The sequence below is a fragment of the Parambassis ranga genome, chromosome 17, assembly GCF_900634625.1.
Source record: "Parambassis ranga chromosome 17, fParRan2.1, whole genome shotgun sequence".
NCBI classification, from domain to species: Eukaryota; Metazoa; Chordata; class Actinopteri; family Ambassidae; genus Parambassis; species Parambassis ranga.
In genome coordinates this window covers 17,415,807-17,434,715 of record NC_041037.1, presented here as the reverse complement: position 1 = coordinate 17,434,715, position 18,909 = coordinate 17,415,807, and the positions used below count along the sequence as shown (strand labels likewise).

The 18,909-nt window shown below is 40.8% G+C and overlaps 1 protein-coding gene across 2 annotated transcripts in view; it reads right to left on the bottom strand.

The window, feature by feature from the left end:
- brinp2 (bone morphogenetic protein/retinoic acid inducible neural-specific 2) overlaps positions 1–14,338 on the bottom strand; it is a 186,222-nt gene extending 171,884 nt beyond the window's left edge. For both annotated transcript variants that reach the window (XM_028427310.1, XM_028427309.1), the window contains exons 1-2: positions 14,247–14,338; positions 13,176–13,286 (exon numbers count right to left, since the gene is read on the bottom strand). The gene's annotated coding sequence lies outside the window, so the exon portion shown is untranslated. The remainder of the gene's footprint in view (positions 1–13,175; positions 13,287–14,246) is intronic.
- Between the last annotated feature and the right edge of the window lie 4,571 nt (positions 14,339–18,909).

Below are 18,909 nucleotides of genomic sequence, written 5' to 3'. Positions count from 1 at the left end.
CATCAGAGAGGTACGTGCATGATGGCCGAAGTCACAGACTGGTTGGGAGGCGTGGCTTCGGGGTGAGCTCCGAGACAACGGGGTGTGTGTTTACTTTAGAAATCTGGCTGACTCGCACCGAGTTTTCAAAATCTCCTACTCTACCTTTAATGTAGTAGCAAATGCCAAACTCTGATTGGCAGGTGACCAGCCAAGATTCAACAATCACATAATTTAATACCACTTATCAAACAGGTAAACAGAGCTTAGTCTTTGGTATTGATTGGTACTATATATCTGAGGCACAGTTACATTACGGTATAGTCTAGTGTGTTTCGCAGAGCTGGAATAATTACCTAATTAACTCATCTGTCCAAAGTGTGGCACAACGTCTTATGTGTTTTATATCACTGCAAATGTGATATTCAAGGTGAGATTTGGTCTTACTTTTTTTTTAGCTATTAGTAACCCTTGCCTTAAAAAGCACTGCACTTTTTTTCCTCAAACACTGTATCATAAGATGACAGGCAAAACATAAATAATGTAAAAATGTGGGAGAGACATCAAAAGAAATGAACAAAAAGGGTCAGAATGAAAATTCAAATAATAACATTTGTCCACAGTCAGCTTTTGGAAAATTCAAAAAAAAAAAAAAAAAAAAAAGTTCTGCGAGTCTATGTATCTTTGAGCCTCAGGCAAATCAATGTTGCACCCCGAGGCTCTGATCACAGAGACCCGTGCAGTCACCTCTGCAGCCTGGGCCTTGCAGGATGTTAAGTATAAAAGAAGAAGAAGAAGAAAAGAACGTGGAGGCTGTCAAACAGAAAAATGCAATGATACTACAGAAAGTGGCATTGTTAACTATTATAAACACAACAAATCATTGTGATTGTCTAACTCAAGATAAAAAGCAACTCAGCTGTGTGTGCACCAGTGTGTATTAATCATTAATCATTCAGTCAGAGACTGGGTTAAGTCAAAGTTTAGACTGATAACCACAAAGCTTGAAAACACACAGACACTCCAGGTTACAGTTTTCCATTGTCAATTACCCTTAAGTAATCACTTATGACACTCTTACATTAAACCTCAATTTTTATGTGCTCTGTGTCAGCAGCTAATGCAACACGGTGATCTCAATTTTCTTTAGACAGTTATAAGACCTCACAGGTCAAACTTTACATTGAACCCAGTGGTGTAATGAGCTATGAAAATGGCCAGCGAGGGGCCAAATGTCGTCATTGTTTCCTTTAAAAACAGAAATGACAGCTGAAAAGGTGACATTAAATGGGAGTGTGGGTGAATAGGGAAGAAATTAAGAGATCAAACAGGGTTAAAGGTAAAAGTTAACAACCCAACATTATTTCGAGGCTCTTTAATCACACTAAAGGATTGCACTTTTACTATAAAATTTTTTTTACAATAAGAAGGTTGCATGTGGTGAAAAACATAATATTTAGTCCTATGAAGGAAAAGGTTGAATGAATCAACAATGGCAAAACATAATAGGAAAACAGGCCAATGTAAGATACAAGTTGCAATGATGATTCTGACCTCTGTTACATTTTAATATAACTTTAGTCAGACTAATATTTTATTTATTCTGATTGGCTGGCACGGCTATTAGGTGGTCTCCCATTAATTTGGTTTGACTGAGCTGACTTCATCCTCTTGCATCATCAGAGGGAGATGCTGCAGCATATTCTGCCTGTAATAATACCACAGAAATAGCACACGCTTCCAAGCTGGACAAACAGAGAGCATGTCTACAGTATTTTATTTATTTTTGTTATTATTACTATATGTCATTTGCCATAAAAAATTAGCAACAGCTGTGTAGGATTAGAATCTTCTGCAGGCCTATGTGTATAATGGTATGGTAGAATAAACGTATTAAAGTGCTGAGTGGCTGTGACGCCTCGTTTTCATTGCCACCTCTGTGGGCCCCTATTTTCACTGTTGACACGTTACAAGTGTGATTCTAGCACAGTGAATACTCAGTAAAGGTACTGGAGCCACTTCTTCTCTAATTACACCAAAAATAGAATATGATAGCACCCACTTACTCTTTATCTACCCAACTGCATTGGTAGCAGTTAAAAATCTTTTTACTTCAGCAATACTGACAACCACAAACAGCCAGAGTTACCAAAAACAAAAACATTTCAGCCAATTCTTGCTGTAACTACTAAAAGGAAGCTAAAATATAATGGTTGTGTTACATCAAAGAAAGAAATAATGGAAGGAAGTGTATTTAAAGTCAAATGCAATGCTAATGTGGGACAGCTTGTTTAATGAACCAAGGACCTGTTCATGACAAATAAAGCATGACGCTTGGAAATATTTCTTTGTTTAAATATAACAAATATGTAGTTAGAACACTTTAATACAGATAGGTATAAACATCATTACTGGACAAAAATCTATTACAAATTGACAAGTTTGCTTTAGGGTTGCATGTTAACAAAAAACTCTTAGCAACCTTGCTTCTATGCTAACAATGCTTAATAAAAACAGGCTTACTTGCCGATGTGTGAAACTACTATTGACTACAAAGGCATGGCATAGTTGGAGACCATACATGGGAGCTGAACATGCAGCTCCACAGACATCAACTGTGACTGGTCCACCCACAGACTGCAGAACTGAGAGGATCTATGCATTCTAAGATGCATTTGTCTGTGTGTGTCTCTCAGTGATCAAAGTTCTGGCATGACAACTGTTAGCTGAGCTTAGTGGATTACAGCAGGTCATGAGCAACAGTAAACAAAACAACACCAGCTCTCTATGACTTCCATTATAATCAGGGGCGCCCATTGAATATAATGGTAAGGGGAAACACTGCCTTTACATGGCGGTGCTTAATTGTAGCAAAAACGCCAACACAATGTTTATTGTAAGCATGCGTTTCTTCTCATATTTCTGAGCTGTTTGCATTTTCAGTTTTCTATTTTGCCTTTTGTCAATCTTTTGAGTCTCCATAGTGACACTTTTGTTCATTTGAATCCACTTCAGAGCTCAATTTGAATTGACTGTGTGAAAAGCTGCCTTCCACAGTGTCCTCACTATACTCTTTCCCCTCCCCGCCTCTCACGCTAAACTCTGGCTGCCTCAATGTCACGGCAGCAAGGCAAAGACAATTAAGGTGTATAAATATGTAAATATGGTCACGGCAGCTCAGCGGGAGGAACAGAGTAATGACATTTTCTGCCCTCGTTTGGCTAATCCCCAAGACACCTCCGAATTAGAAACCTTAATGACAACCAATAACGCACAGATGGTCAAACTCTGGGGGCACACCGGCCCTTCTGATGCTGCCCGGGCTCCTTGCGGCATTGCTCTTCATGCCAACAATACACACACACACACACATAGAGGCAAAGGGACACAGTGATAAACACATGCAAACAGACTATCCAGCAGTAGCATGCAGTGAAGCAGGCTCACATGGCATGTGTGATCTAGAACACACACAGTGCACACACACACACATTACCTAGCCAGATGCCACCCGTGCCCATGGGGGTGATCATGGTCGTAACTAGAAGGTCAGGTCTTGGCAGGCCGTTTAAGGCCAGGCAAGGCTCTGCTTCAGTGTGCTTTCCACGTGTGTGCATATGTGTCTGTGTCTGTGTGTGTCTGTGTGTGTATAGAGGTTATTGTTTGGTATCTCAGGTAATATGTCCGGTGAGGCTTTGTGGCAGATGTCGACCATCAGTCTTGCAAAGCTGACATATAGAAACACTCCCTGCAGTCGCACCCTGAGAGAGAGAGAGAGAGAGAGAGAGGGAGAGGAAAGGAGTGTTCGTGTGTGAGTAAACGTCTGTGTGTGAAATACAGAGAGCAAAAGCACAGACAGAGAGCGAGATGTTTTGGCTGGTTTCCGACAGTAATTAGTTCAACCTAGCTATTTGTTCTTCCCACCTCTATTAGATGGGAAAATGTTTCTTCGGGGAGTAAGCAAGTTTTCACAGAGGGCAAAACAGTGTAAAAAGGAAGGAGAACGATTTTTCAGAGCAGGCAGGCAAAGGAGTGAAACACAAGTTCGCCTCATAGATGATGTATCAGGGGATAATTGCGTGGAAAATAGAATATACCTGATGTGTCACACTTGCTTGATACGCAAAGATTAATTGCTAGCAAACGGCAGTTTCATTTGTCTATCCAAAATAGGTTTCTGTTCAAATGTGTCACTTGAGAAATGAAGGTCTGATATCTCTTCCTTCTATTACGAAATGTTTTTTACTTCGGTTAGTATGATGATTTCCACACACACACATACACACACACACACACACACACACACACACACACACACACACACACACACACACACACACACACACACACACACACACACACACACACACACACACACACACACACACACACACACACACACACACACACACACACACACACACACACACTGCTGCATCGCTCACTAGGTGCTGTTTGATTGAAGCACAGCTTTCACAGTTCCAATATACCATATTGTTCTGTTGGGTTTGCCAGCTTTTTGTGTGTTTTACAAGCATCCTTGCAGCTAATTTATGATCATTGTCGGGACAGATACAGTACTATGTGGCCCGGTCTATTTTTCTGCTATTTCAGGTGGAGAAGCAATATAAAAAAACCCATAAAATACCATATTTGCTTCATCTTTGTGAAGGCCAATAAAGAGTAAACTGATGTAACTCTTTAATATTTTACAGCAGAAAGAGCACAGTGGAACATTTCTGTTTAAAGAATATAAACAACACTGTGTTAAAAAACATGCACCAATGTTCCAAGTTTCATACAATATAAGAATTACTGTTATTATTGTATAGCATTTAGGGCTGCAACAAACAAGTATTTTAAAACTCAGCTACTCGCCAAGTATTTTGGCAATTATTCGAGTAATTGGTTCATGCGTAATTGAATACGGCTGCAGCTAATAGCTACTTCCTGCTTTGGACCACTGCTTTGTCATTGCTTCAGTCTGTGACCGCCTCCATGCCAAAACCATGTGTGTGTGTCCGACTTGCAAACGGATTGAACCCAGAGCCTCTTACACCCAAAACGCTGATCATCCTGCTGCGCCACGACCCAGAGAATCATTCTCGATGACGTCATTAACAAGTCATCAAATACTAAATTAGCTGTCGATGCATTTTGCCCTCGAATATTACTCGAGTACTCGAATAATCTTTGCAACCCTAATAGCATTATTGCTCTTATGACTCGAGTGATGCTGCTTGCTTGAATAAATGTACTTGCAGCACAAGAATAAGTAAAAGTTCCCTCATTACTGCTTGACCCATGAACTTTACATTTGCAATAAAGATTGACGAACCACCCTTGAAGTCATCAGTTCGTCAGTTGCATTAATTCACTGCAGCTGACCCATTCATTTCAAGCCAACTTTAAACCAATCAGCATCAGTCACCTATATGTTGCATCAGTACCAAGAGAGCTACAAAAACGGACACTTGTCTGCATCCATTTATATACTACATGTAGGAATGATGAATTTGCACAGATGTGAATTTAATACTAAAATTGCCAGCTCTTCTATTAAAACGTACGGTTTTGCAACATGCACACTTTACTATGAACATATGCTACATTGTAAGAAAAGCAAAGTCGATTCAGAATGTATTTGAACTCTAAGACCTATATTTGATCCTGACAAGCAGATTTGTCAAGAGGCTAATTATAATCACATCTCTCCAGCAATCATCGTCAATCTCAAGGGAGTCTTCCAGGTGCCTCATTTCCTGTCCTCATGCTCCGTTTTGCATTTTTGAGCTGCCTTTTTTTTTCTTCTTCTTTTTTTAAACAGGAGCTGAAGTGCATTTGGGAGGAGGAGGAGATGAAGGGGTAGGTACAGAGACTGTGCAGCCCCTCAGGTACCCACAAACCACTACATTCCTCACCCTCACACCAAGTCCTCCTACACCACTGTGAATATAATATTAATTCTGGGCGAAGGAACCTCATTATACATGTGCCAATAAATTATTAATGTACAAAATCTCTATCACCAGAATTTGTTGACTCCCACATCACAACATGTTGTGGTTCAGATCAGCTTATTATGCTGCTTTGCCAAGGCAACAAAGTCCAGTAAGCGACTCTTTAAACACACGCAGAGTGGCTACTGTACTGTGCACTTTAACTTGCCTGTAAAGAAAACAAAGCACATTTAATTGGCTTGTCACAACAAACAGTACAGGATTACAAGCTGTATATTTACACAAAAGCCAGCGGTTTCAGGGTTGAAAATTAAATTAGCACCGTATAGAGCGCGTGCTGTGTTCAAGTACAACAAGATCTCCTTTTTTTAAACCTGTCTTTTATCCTGATGAGAGTATTTTTCAATTAATAATAAATCCTCCTTTATACGTGGGGTTGTGGGAGTCATGCATTTTGTGTAGGACACATTTTTTTGAAAAGGCAGAAGACAACAGCAGGTTTATTCAAAAGAAATTCAAGAAAGACAGGAGGGTAAAGTGCAGTAAAAAGAAAAAATGTCATGTTTTTTGTGTGGGGAGGAAAAAAGCTTGATATTGTGGAATAAAAGTCAGCAGAGACGTTCAAATCAAATTTCATTCAAATGACCCAAAAGTGTGTGCAAGGTTAAAAAAAAAATGTTTTTTAAATGGAACATCGCTCTTTTATATCCTAATTCAAGAGGACGCTCAGGTGAAGAAAGTAGAGGAAGTCTCTTTTATAATTGAAGAAGATGTTTGCAGTATTCTGTCAATCAACACAAGGCTCCAGTTAAATTTGACAACATCTCTAATGATTTCAGTATCCGTCTGTTTTTGACAGCTAAAATGGGGTCAGACTATAACAGAAAACAGGATTAAAAAAAAACCAACCCAAAATGTCTCGCCACTTCCTTCTTAAGGATCCCAAGGCGATCATTTGCTACCCTTTACTACCCAGGGCCTTTTCCCAAAAGGATAGAATCCGAATGCTTCCACAGGGAGTTTGGCAATGCCTCTAATGATGCTTAAAGTGCCCTGTCCATCTGTTTTTGCTGTTTTTGTTTTTTATTGGTACGTTATATTGGGTCTACAACTGCGTAAAGAAAAAAAACACACTCCTGAGGGATCCCCAAGGTGATCACGTTGGTACCCTTAGCGTGCTCTATGCCTCACCCTGGGCCTTTCTCCAAACAGATGCAGTCACAATACTTCAACAGGAAAGTGTCTGGGGAATATCACATGCCTAAACCAGCTCCTGGTCTGAACTCTCAATAACATTAAACGACAGCCAAGCCAAGTACAGACTGGAACGTATCAGTGACTCAAGAGCTTTATGCTTGGCCCCCGTTTACACACAATAATTCTGTATTTGCATGGACTGCTATTTAAAGTGATTATGATGCTCAGTAAATACCATTGATCTATAGCAGACTTACATGTCAATTAGTCATAATAAAGCTTGAGTGACAGTGAAAATGTCGACAAAAAAGGGGGGTGCTACCAGCAGGTCATATTCTCAGAATAAATGTATGAATAGTAAACACATCACCAAGCCTCCAGAACCACATATTCATTCCAGTACTGCACAGAACTGACAGTAGTACACGCAACATGTCACTGCAGGCGTGTTTGGATGCAGACACACCAGTAGAGCGCCTCTATGCATACTTGGGTACTAATGAGGACACGTTCAACCTATAGACAACAAAAGCCAAGCAGGCTCCTGGCAGCAAGAAGAAGAGTTGTAACAAGTCTGTGGGATGGTAGCATATTTAAAACTTACATCAGATCTATGCAGCTACATCTAAAAAGCTGTCACAGCTAACTGCTGCTAAGACACTATGTGGACTCTTGAGCTGCTACTGAAACTACATTTTGCATTTTCACATGCTTGTTGTGGACTTTCTGTGGTACTTATACATGCCAAAGACAGTGCAAAGAGATTAGGCATGTACTGGAGGAAGAATCTGACTAAACCAAGGAGCAGGCATCGCCGCAGTCAAGTCACGCAGTGCCACCTGGCTTGCAGAGCAGTGCTGGTGAACATATGCCGCATTACAGAAAAGTGGGATGGAATATACATAACATGAGTGAGAGCAATAGTGAGTGTTTTGCCAAAAACAAAAATTGTGATTTGTAGCAGCAATAAGGCTAAAAATGTAATGGTTGCAGTGCATTCTGGGATATGAAGTGGTCTATTTTTCATGTTTTTCACCTCTAGTCTTCATACTCTCAACATTTATGACAATTAGGACATTTCACTCTTTAGCCCTGTACCATTAGACTTATGTTACTATCACATACTGACATGTGGCCGATACCTCTCAGATTGACTGCAACTTTGGGTGCAGAATAAATTCAGATTCTAGATTTATTTTTTTTTTTTACACACTGCTCAAAAAACTAAAGGGAACACTTAAAGAACACAATGTAACTCCAAGTCAGTCACACTTCTGTGAAATCAGCCTGTCCAGTTAGGATCAACACTGACTGTGAATCAGTTTCAGCTGCTGTTGTGCAAATGGAACAGACAACAGGTGGAAATGAGGCAGTTATCAAGACAGCCCTATAAAGGAGAGGTTCTGCAGGTGCTGACCACAGACCATTTCTCTGCTCTCATCCTTTCTGCCTGATGTTTGTTCACTTCACCCCTAGAGGTAGCAACCTGGTAACAACTCAGCAGCAGGACCGCTACCTCTTCCTTTGTGCAAGGAGGAACAGGAGGAGTAGTGCCAGAGCCCTGCTCAAACTAGGGCTGTAATCAACCAAAGAAAGTCTTGCTTGTGTAAAACATTGAAATACGTCAATGTTCATATGCTTAAAACGGACGTGGCGACCTGTTTGTAGTCTTGCTGTGACACTTTATTAATCCGCGAGGGGAAATTCAGGATGCAAACTTTTTTCGGTTGTCTATTTTGATGAAGCGCTGCCACACTGCAGATGTCTCTGACATGATAGAGGAGGACTGACCTAAATGACACGGTAAGGACTAAATAAATATTTATATAATAAATATTAATAATAAATATTTAGAAAACCACCGGCCGGGTTCGCTTCAATCTGTCTCTAGTAGGTCGGGCTAAACCAAAGTAGTGAAAATAAGGGGGGTGTTCAAAGATGAACTGTTACCTGTGAAATGGGTGCTCCGAAAACACCCCCATTAGCACTTGGTACAGTCCTCCTGATAAAATTAACGCTACAAAAAGTCGACTCATCAGAATTTTGGTCGAGCCAGAATGTGTCGACCAATAAATCGACCAGTCAACCGGGAGATTACAGCCATAGCTCAAACTGTCAGAAACAGACTCCTTGAGGGTGGTATGAGGGCCTGACGTCCACAAATGGGGCTTGTGCTTACAGCCCAACACCATGCAGGGTGATCGGCATTTGCCAGAGAACACCAAGATTGGCAGATTCACCATGCCCTGTGCTCTTCACGGATGAGAGCCGGTTCACACTGAGCACATGTGACAGACGTGACAGAGTCTGGAGACAGCATGGAGAAGTTCTGCTGCCTGCAACATCCTCCAGCATGACCAGTGTGGTGGTGGGTCAGTGATGGTGTCGGGGGCATTTCTTTGGAGGGCCGCACAGCCCTCCATGTGCTACCCATTAGGTAGAGATCCTCTGACCCATTGTGAGACCATGTGCTGGTGCAGTGGGCCCTGGGTTCCTTCTGATGCATGGCAATGCTAGGCCTCATGTGGCTGAAGTGTGTCAGCAGCTCCTGCATGATGAAGGCATTGATGCTATGGACTGGCCTGCTTGTTCCCCAGACCTGAATCCAATCCAGCACATCTGGGACATCATGTCTCGTTCCATCCACCAACACCATGTTGCACCACAGACTGTCCAGGAGGTGACTGATGCTTTAATCCAGATCTGGGAGGAGATCCCTCAGGAGAACATCTGCCACCTCATCAGGAGCATGCCCAGGCGTTGTAGGGAGGTCATACAGGCACATGGAGGCCACACACACTATTGAGGTAGTATGTTTAATTTTAGTGTTCAGTTTTTTGAGCAGTGAATATTTCATGCAGGTACAGAATGTTAAAAATGCTATTCTGCCTCCTTCCTGCTCATATCTTCATCAAAGTTTGGATCTGCCGTGATAAACGCCAGCACACAAGCTGGTAGCATCACTGTAACTGTGCCTCCCCCCTCCCTCCCTAACAAGAATGCATGAGTTAGGATGACAGGAGGCCCCTGGAGATGATCCACACTGCTTGACAGAGGAGCCGAGGGTCTAATTTTAGCTATGAGAGGGAACCTTAACACTTGACAAGTTTACAAGGCCTGGCAGATGCCATGAAGGGTTTGTAGCCTTGCTGTACTTCGTATTGTTTCAACAGTTCTGGGGCCATATCCACCAAAATTCTAAGAATCCTCTCAAAGAGAGCTCAAATCTCTTAACTTCAAAGTGATTTAAGGGCATTCTCAAAGCAACAGTTTTATCCTAGTGAGGAGGCATGGTTGACCCCATTGCTAAGTGTGATGCATTGTTTTAAGAAATTGGTTTGATTGGTTGATGGGAAAAACATGAGAATACATTCCTAATAATATAAACAGCATAGAATAGACATAGAATAGTGACATGAAACGATCAGCCCATCATATTAACGTGGGACTACTTGCTCAGCTGTCATCAACTTTCTGTGATAGCTGTCTGTTAAATAGAGGCGCTGGTTAGAGCAGATTTATCTACAAACAAAATGGAAACAGGTGAAACAACATGAACACCAAAGTGGACAGAGGAGCAATGTTCACTCTGAGCACACATAGCTGACGACAGAAAAAACATTCTACGTACAAAATGCAGCCCAGTTGTTACAGTATAACCTAAGAGACAGGCATGAGAGGACAAAGTGCAGCAGATCAACGCTTCCTTCCTCCTGGTTTTGTGCACAAGTGAGGAGTGTGAGAGGTGATGGTACGTCTGCAATCTAAGATGAGGTCGAAGATTGCTGCACATAAACAGGAATCTGCAAGTACAAACTCTACTTAAAGCATAATGACATAATCCCTTTAAAAGCCCTAAACAGCTGTCCCAAGTGGCAGAGATTTCTTAATGTCCTTGGGGAAATCTAGGATTTAGTCTTAATTATAAGGAGAAATTCTTAGAAAACATCATAATTATAAGAATTTTCTTAAAATTTCACCACTTAGCACTAAGAATCTTTGTGAATACAGTCCCTAGGGTTTGTTCTCAGCAGCACTGTGAAGCATCTAACTGGTCCCCTATACTCCTGTGACTCCAGTCTTCTTCCGTTTTGGTCATCAGCTCATGTCATTCCCATTCATCTTTTTATTAATAACCACGTCGTTTGCCGTACTTAGGGCATTTCTCTCAGCTTTGTCCCCTTAATGATTAAATCTTTGCACGTGAGGCATCCTCTTTTCAAGTATAGAATTCAATTTTTTTCCAAGTGACCTTTTCTTGTCTCACTCAGATGTTTTCCACAAAGAGCAAGTGGCATTTTCCTGTTCTAAACCTCTAGTGGATACATTTTTCTTCTTCTTTTTCTTTCTTTGAGCTGTAAGTCCGATCTGGTAGCCATACTGATATCAAATCACAGAGTGCTGACAGTGGCCTTTGTACACAAAGATGAAGAACACTGAGCAGTATAGCTGCAGTCCAGGCTGCAAAAAAAAATATTAAGCTTCATCCACTTATACTAGGGTGTTTTTTTAAAGACAAAGCGGGGAGATCAGGGTGCATAACATGGAACTAAATGCTTCTAAAACAGTTCCAGTCAATCCAATCAATACACAGACATTATAAGTACCTATGCAGCACACAAACTAAGCCTCCCATCACCTTTTTTTTTTGCTCTACCAGTGGCTCATTTTCACCAGCAACTCATTGTATGCAGAGACGCTTCACTGTGACAGTGGAACAGGACCGACAGCAGTAAGTGTTGCTGAGGTTGCAAGTGCTTTTCTAGCTAAATATGTCAAGTGTCTTACTGTGAAGAACAGCCCTCCAAATATGTCTCCCAGTATCTATTTCTCACTGTAACTTCCTCGGTCAACCAGCCTTTACAGTTACCATGGCGCTTGCTCTCACATTGCAGTCTGGTTGGTTAGAGAAGCTGGGATAAGGGTGAGAATAACACAACATTTCATTCACACATTAAAGTGTGTCTGAAAAAAAAACATGTCCACCTGTCCTTGTTTGCATTGTCAATACTAAACATTTATATAAAAAACAGTGTTAATGTACAACAGATCCAGGCCCGTGTGGGACACTTTTCTGATTCAGTGCTTTCACAAAACTGCCGAGCGCAGCAGTAACCTTTAATAACTCATCTGCGGTGTCACATTTAAACCCAATTTTGAAAGATCTGCTGACGAAAGCTTAATTTTCTAAAACTCTGGTTCCCCGTCAAGAAACAAGGCTGGCAGTTTTATTTTGGTCTTAGATGGCAGGGTTCCTTTTAGAAAATCGCAAACACTAATTTTCACAAAAAAAGTTTAGAATCAAGCAAGGAAGTGCGGTAATTTGGATGTTCTTCATGCTGATCAGCTCCGCTCTGAAGGGACTGTTCTGAAGTAACAACTGATGTGATCCGGACATAGCATGTTTCATCTTTTGATGTCTGGGCACAGTGTCAGAAATACAGTAAGTGTTCTCTTTTTGAGCACGTCCTTGTTTATAGAAGTCCCATAAATAAATCATCTAATTAGGAATTGCCTTTTTTTCTCCATTAATTGTCCCAGTAAGTGAATAAAAGTGATCATGCCACATAAATGCATCATCTAAATATAAATCAGCCGACATTGATTGTTACTAATAATCCTGTAAATACTGTAATCTGTGCAGATGTGTATACTAATAAACCGCATACTGAAAATAATCTGCAGGACTGCCCTTGTCATCTCTTTATAAATGTGTGTACATGCTTGTTTAATACAGTGGTCTATGTGTAGTCACTGAGACCTGCTGTCTCACCAGTAACATCCCTGTGATGGTGACGTCAAAGCAACTAAGGTATAAACATTAAATATACAGATTGTAGCCTTTTTTTTCTTTTATCCTTCTCAGGAAATGATAATAATCCAGGAAATTATGACAAATATCCAACAAAACGCACGCATGTCGTCACAATGACTGAATGGTCTTGAGATAGATGAGGATTTCAGCCTGATACAATAATATTTGATAAACTACATACTTTGTACTGCTACATTGTACTATATTAAAAAAAAGACCTGTACCTGCTTGCTTGGAGTCAATGGGTTGATGCATTGGATGTGTACTGGCTCTTTGCACCCAAGGGTCCTTCATAAGTTTCTCTAGGCTGGAGACACGCAGGCAGCAGATTGAAGCTGGAAAAGGAAAGGATGAAGGAATAAAGTCAAGTGAATGTAAGAGTATGCTAGTAGTTTATAACAGCCAACATTTCTAGTAGCTAATCCTGCACTGCTGTTTTCTGTACACGTGTACCAGATTTGAAAAGGGACTAAAAACACACAGAATACACAGTGCACAGGTGGGAGCACAGGCGCCAGACAGGTGGGAGGTTCATTCCAAAGACGCTACACAAAGCAAAGTCGTTCATATTCTAACACAGATGTCAGAGTTATATCCCTTCCTTGCCTCATTTATTTTAGGAGCATTTCATGTTTTATCTACAGGCTTTGGCACACGTATTGTTAGGAGACCAACGGTGGGATTTTATAATGTGAGATACAATAAAAACATACTCACTATTAAGCTCAATAACATACATAACATAAAGTCAAGCCACTAAAAGTGCAAAAAAACCCAATAAAAACAATAGATAGCAGGGCAGTTATAATATGTGTATTGTGGTTTGGATATGCTATGTTATTTAATGCTGTGTGCAGTGTAATGAAGGACTGCCTTCCCAGGCCCTCAGCACTAACTCTACTAATAGTGAATTATGTGATGCCATGAAGTTTGAAATGCGTAGATATGACATGCCAATGGCATGCTTTGATTAAAGGCAAAATAATTCAATAAATACTTTTGCTTGTTTGTTTTTATATTTCAGCTCATTTGTTTGATAAGTTTTTCCACAGTGACCATGACAGCGAGCAACGTCTTTCAGACTTTATATGTCAGAGTTTTCTTCTACAAAATAATAATTAAAATAAACATAAATAAGCAACTAATGGCAGGAAAAGCAAAATGTGCTAACATTGCAAATTTGCTAAAGCTAGCATTAGCAATAATGCTACTTCATGCTAACCAAACAACCGACACAGCTGACTGAACCAGCACAAAACGTATAGCAGCCATTACGATATGATGTTTGGTCTTACCTTGTGTTGTTTTGACGTTAAGATGTATCCTGAAGTTAAACTCCAACATATTCCATTTGTCCTTAGTCTAGTCGGTGCTTGATGTGTTAGTGATGATTAAGACTTGTCTGAGATGAACTGCGGTTTTCCTGGAAATCAAACAGAAGCAGCAGGTGCCAAAAAGGAAAAGCTGCTCTGAGGTGGGAAACTTTCCAACCACCTGCCATGTTTCTTCTTCTACTTCTTCTTCTTTTTTAGTTTATTGGTGGTTGGCAGCCAACCTGAGAGGTGCATTAGCGCCCCCCTACTGGAGTGGAGTGTGGACAGGAGATTCAACAAGAAAAAAAATACATACATCATCATCTTCTTTTTATGGCATGGTAAGAATAACCCTTATTGATAAAGTGCACAGCGCCACCTAGTGTAGTTTATTTTGTTAGCAGCTGCACTTTAAATTGTTTGGTGGCTTGACCCTGGATATGATGTATCACATTTCTCTTGACACAATGATGTGAATGAATGCATGACTTTCTCAAGGTGGCTGGGGAAGCACCTGGAGTTGAACCGCCATCGTGGCAAGCATGATCGGGCACTGATTTGTGTGTAAGTCAACAAAAGAGAGCATGCAGTGCAGAATGCTGAGTTCATTAGACCTGGGGGCCCGAGCCTGTTCTGTAGAGGGGAAATGTTATTATATAAACCAGGGGACATTTATTTCTATCATGATAAAAACCCTGACCACATGCCTCTGTGCACATGTGTACTGCACCGCCATCAAAAAGGTTCTTGGTTTGGAGGTGCAGGTGAACTGTAACAGGACTGAAAAATAAAAAAACCATACAGAATCATGCATCCAGCAATTTTAGCCCTTTACAGTCCTCCAGCCTTGGGTTCAAAGACTGCATAATCTAAGCCCTGTGGTTTTCTGAAGAGGCCCGTTTATTTGATACCAAGGGAGCGTTGGAAGGGGCTGTAACTGTAACTGCTGCAGCAGTTGTCAGAGCTCCAACAGCATGACGACAAAGACCTTTTCTAGGCTGTAATCAACTTTGCAGCCCGAGCAGATCTGCTGAGGCGAGAGCGGCCTGAAAAGATGAATCTGTTTCCTCCTGATCACAGAACAAGCCATACAGCAGGGCCAAAGCCTTGCTGGTTTGGTGACGGGAAGAGTCTCAAGATTAAACAGAGAGATCTTTCTCTTGATCAGGCCCTCGGTCTAGCCCTCCCCCACCGTCCCTTGCACCTGCTCATCACAGTCCCTGGTGTATGTGCTCTCTCTTCTTCCCTTCTCTTTCCCTCTCTCAACTTTCAGTGACTGTCTTTCTTCTGCCCCCCCTCACCCACCACCTCCTGCCCCTCCTCTACATCCAGCACCCTGTTTCGCTGCTTTTGATTATCGTCAGCGACCCAGAACTCATGCGGGCAAATCTATCGGAATTTCATCTCTGCCTCGCTTGCAGTGGTTTTCACATGTGGAGGTTCTCACAATCTCTTTGCACATGTGTTCATCCTCTCTCTCTCTCTCTCTCTCTCTCTCTACACACACAAAATCACAGAAACCCATTTTGTTATTCTTTCCTTCTTACGCTTTAATCACAAACACTGGAGCTGTGCATAATCCAGACTAGACTCAAGCCGCTCACTCATTTTTCTCTGTTTATCACTGTATGATAAATGAGTCTCTTTTTTTTTTCAATTCTGCAAGACTCGGTGTTAATGATTTTTTCTTTTTTTTCGCACAGAATTAAAAATGTTTCAGGTGAGTCACTGAAAGCAGCAGCACGGGTGTTAAATGCCTCTAAAGTAACTAGCAAAATAGAAAGGTGTTTAATGGATCCATATGTGGAAACGCTGTGCTGCCTGCAATCTAACACAGAGATCAGAGGGTGCAATGGAGTGCAGGTTAACAACAACGCTGCAGAACTGTAAGCACATGTCAACACTGCGGCCTTAACACGGGCTCTCTAGTTAAAGGGCCGATTGTCCAAAACAAACAAATGTTAATGACAGTTGTAAGTAAATAAATGGATAATGCTTAACCATTTTCATTTTCACCTCAGGTCAAGCTACATTACTGCACTCACTAAATTCACTAAATGTTGTAGTTACACAAAAATAGCACTAGAGGGCATGTATTTTTTTCTGTGAATTTTGTGACTCTTATTTTTAAAGCGCACCTCACAACAGGAAGAAGAGAAGGCTTCAGGTGATGCCGTTTGTCGGCAGCATTAGCATTCAGCTAGCTCATGGCTAAAACCAGTGGCATGTGGATGCAAGAGATGTAAGAATCAAGGGAGACGCATCAGTTAGCAGAGAAGCGTACTTCAGAATTAGCAGTGAGGTTAGTCCGTTTATTCGTAGTTGAAAATCTATTGTGTTGCTTTGCCAAGTTCATTGCCACAGTCAAAAACAGCAGATGTCGTGGATGTCATCTTGTATTCTGTATCTCTTCTTTATAGTTCTCTGTTTATTTGGACATCCTGGTTCTCTGTATTAGTTCTCCTTCCTGTCCCTGACCTCCCTCATGTGTTCATAGTGTTGTCTTGTGTTTCCTGTTTTATTTTGAAAGTCCTGTCCTCCTTGGGTATTCCCTTGTGTTTTACTTCCCCGCCTTGTTGGTTTTTTTTGTTTAGATTTAATTGCCATGTACATAATTTCTATCCAATTATCTTCTACAGTATGACAGCTACTGGTTTGTCATTCAAATAACACATCAATATTGTTACATAGGTTTTAAGCATCAGTTCCTTTCCACTTTGTTCAATATTACTTGGCAAGTTTCTTCCAAGTACACTAGTACTGTTTTTGTATGCTAAGCAGTTCAGTATGCTTACACCTGAAGATTTTAATCTGAGTTAATTTCCTTTTCCTTCCATGTCCAGATTTTTTTTCCTTAATCAGCTAAAAAAAACACTGTGAAAGATATCCCACTGAGGAGTGTTTAATATTTTATTCAACATGTGTCTTCAGCATACCCATACTGTAGCTGCAATGGAAGGGGAAGAGATGAGATTCTTAAGTTCGTGAACACACACATGGAGTAGCATATAACACACACACCTGGAAGGATGACAAAGTTTTGACCCATGGACTAATAAGTTAAGTGTTCGTTTATTGGTTGTTTTTGATGCTGATGGTCTGTATAAAAAAACTTCCAAACATTTTTAAAACTTTACCAGCAAAATCTCACTTTGCCCTCAAATGTTCTGTCATGTCCAACAGCAGAGAGGCCTGGAGCTACAGCAAATTAAAGTCATTTGAATACTGATGAATCTTCCATCACCAGTGTCTTCGGAAAACCATCAGGCCACTGTCAATAATTAATGCAAGATTTAGTCCACTTATTCTCTTCAATCACTTTTAAATATTTCACATGAGGGGGGCGGCTGAGGCCGGTCTGTGCATGTGCTTTATTTATTTTTAGCTCAGATGCCAAACATTGCCCTATTTTGGACTTAAAAATAAGTTTCTGATGAGGACATAAAGAGACAGAGACAGAAATGGCAGTTAATGGGAGACCACAGAGCTGCTTAAATATTAAATGGATGGACGGTGTTGACACAGAAAAACACAATCTACTTTTCTTACGGCTTTGCATCCAAATCCAAATGGCGATTGTGTGGTCAACAAAGCAGTCGAGGGATTTAGAGTCTGAAAGCCCTCTGCAAATTTCAGTCTCAGTGCAGTTTCAATGGATTCCTTTTGTGTGTGTGCGTGTGTTTGCTGTTGGTTTTATTGTTGTGAAATTTATTTGGTCAAAACGCACAGTTAAAAAAACTATAATGAAATCTTTGTTAGCTGAGAGGAGCTTTTAAATGCTTTTCTTGTAATATACTCAGACAATAAATACAAGACAAACAGACAAAAATACTCATACAATGATGAGTGTTTTTGGCATTTGGCCTCCATACATTTGCCTGTGGTTGGTGTTCAGTGGGACTCTCAATATAAGGTCTAAAGAGGTGTATATACAATTAAAGGAGAACATGGCTAAATAGACTAAAGACATTATTGAGGCAGTAGCTGGGGAAAGGGGAGTTCAGTGTAGAGCACTAACAAGTGAAATTGCTAGTAAATCACTTTTAGACCATTTGGGACAATACCTCTATCAGTTAGTGATGTCATTTCTGAAGGAAACATCCTGATCTCTGCCAGCTAAAGAATAATTAAGAATAATTAAAACAAACTTGTCACGTCATTAAAGCGATCATTATATTATAGTAAGACAGGTCACGATGCTCCCATTCCCGTTGCATTCATCAGAACACGTTGCTGATGTAGTAACCATCGATTGTAAACTACTTTTCATGATGCATTGTGGGATACATTAAACAAACTAACAATTCACACTACACTTTCAGACGGCACTGCAAACCGGCAAAGACACAATATAGGGCCATATATAGTGATTTCAGACACAGCCAATAAAACGGTGTGGAACCGTCTTAGAAGGAGAGAATGAACTGGCAAGCTCAGAAACTGCAAAACACCTGGAAGACCACAGAAGACAAGGACATCTATAGCACAGTCAAGAAACCTCTGGAGGAGGCAGGCGTGTCCGTGTCAATTTAGAATATAGATATAGAGGCTTCACTTAAAGGTGCAAAACACCGGTCACACTCAAGAAGACAAAATCCAGTTTAGACTTGCCAGGAAACGGTTAAAAAAGCCTGCCTTGTTCTGC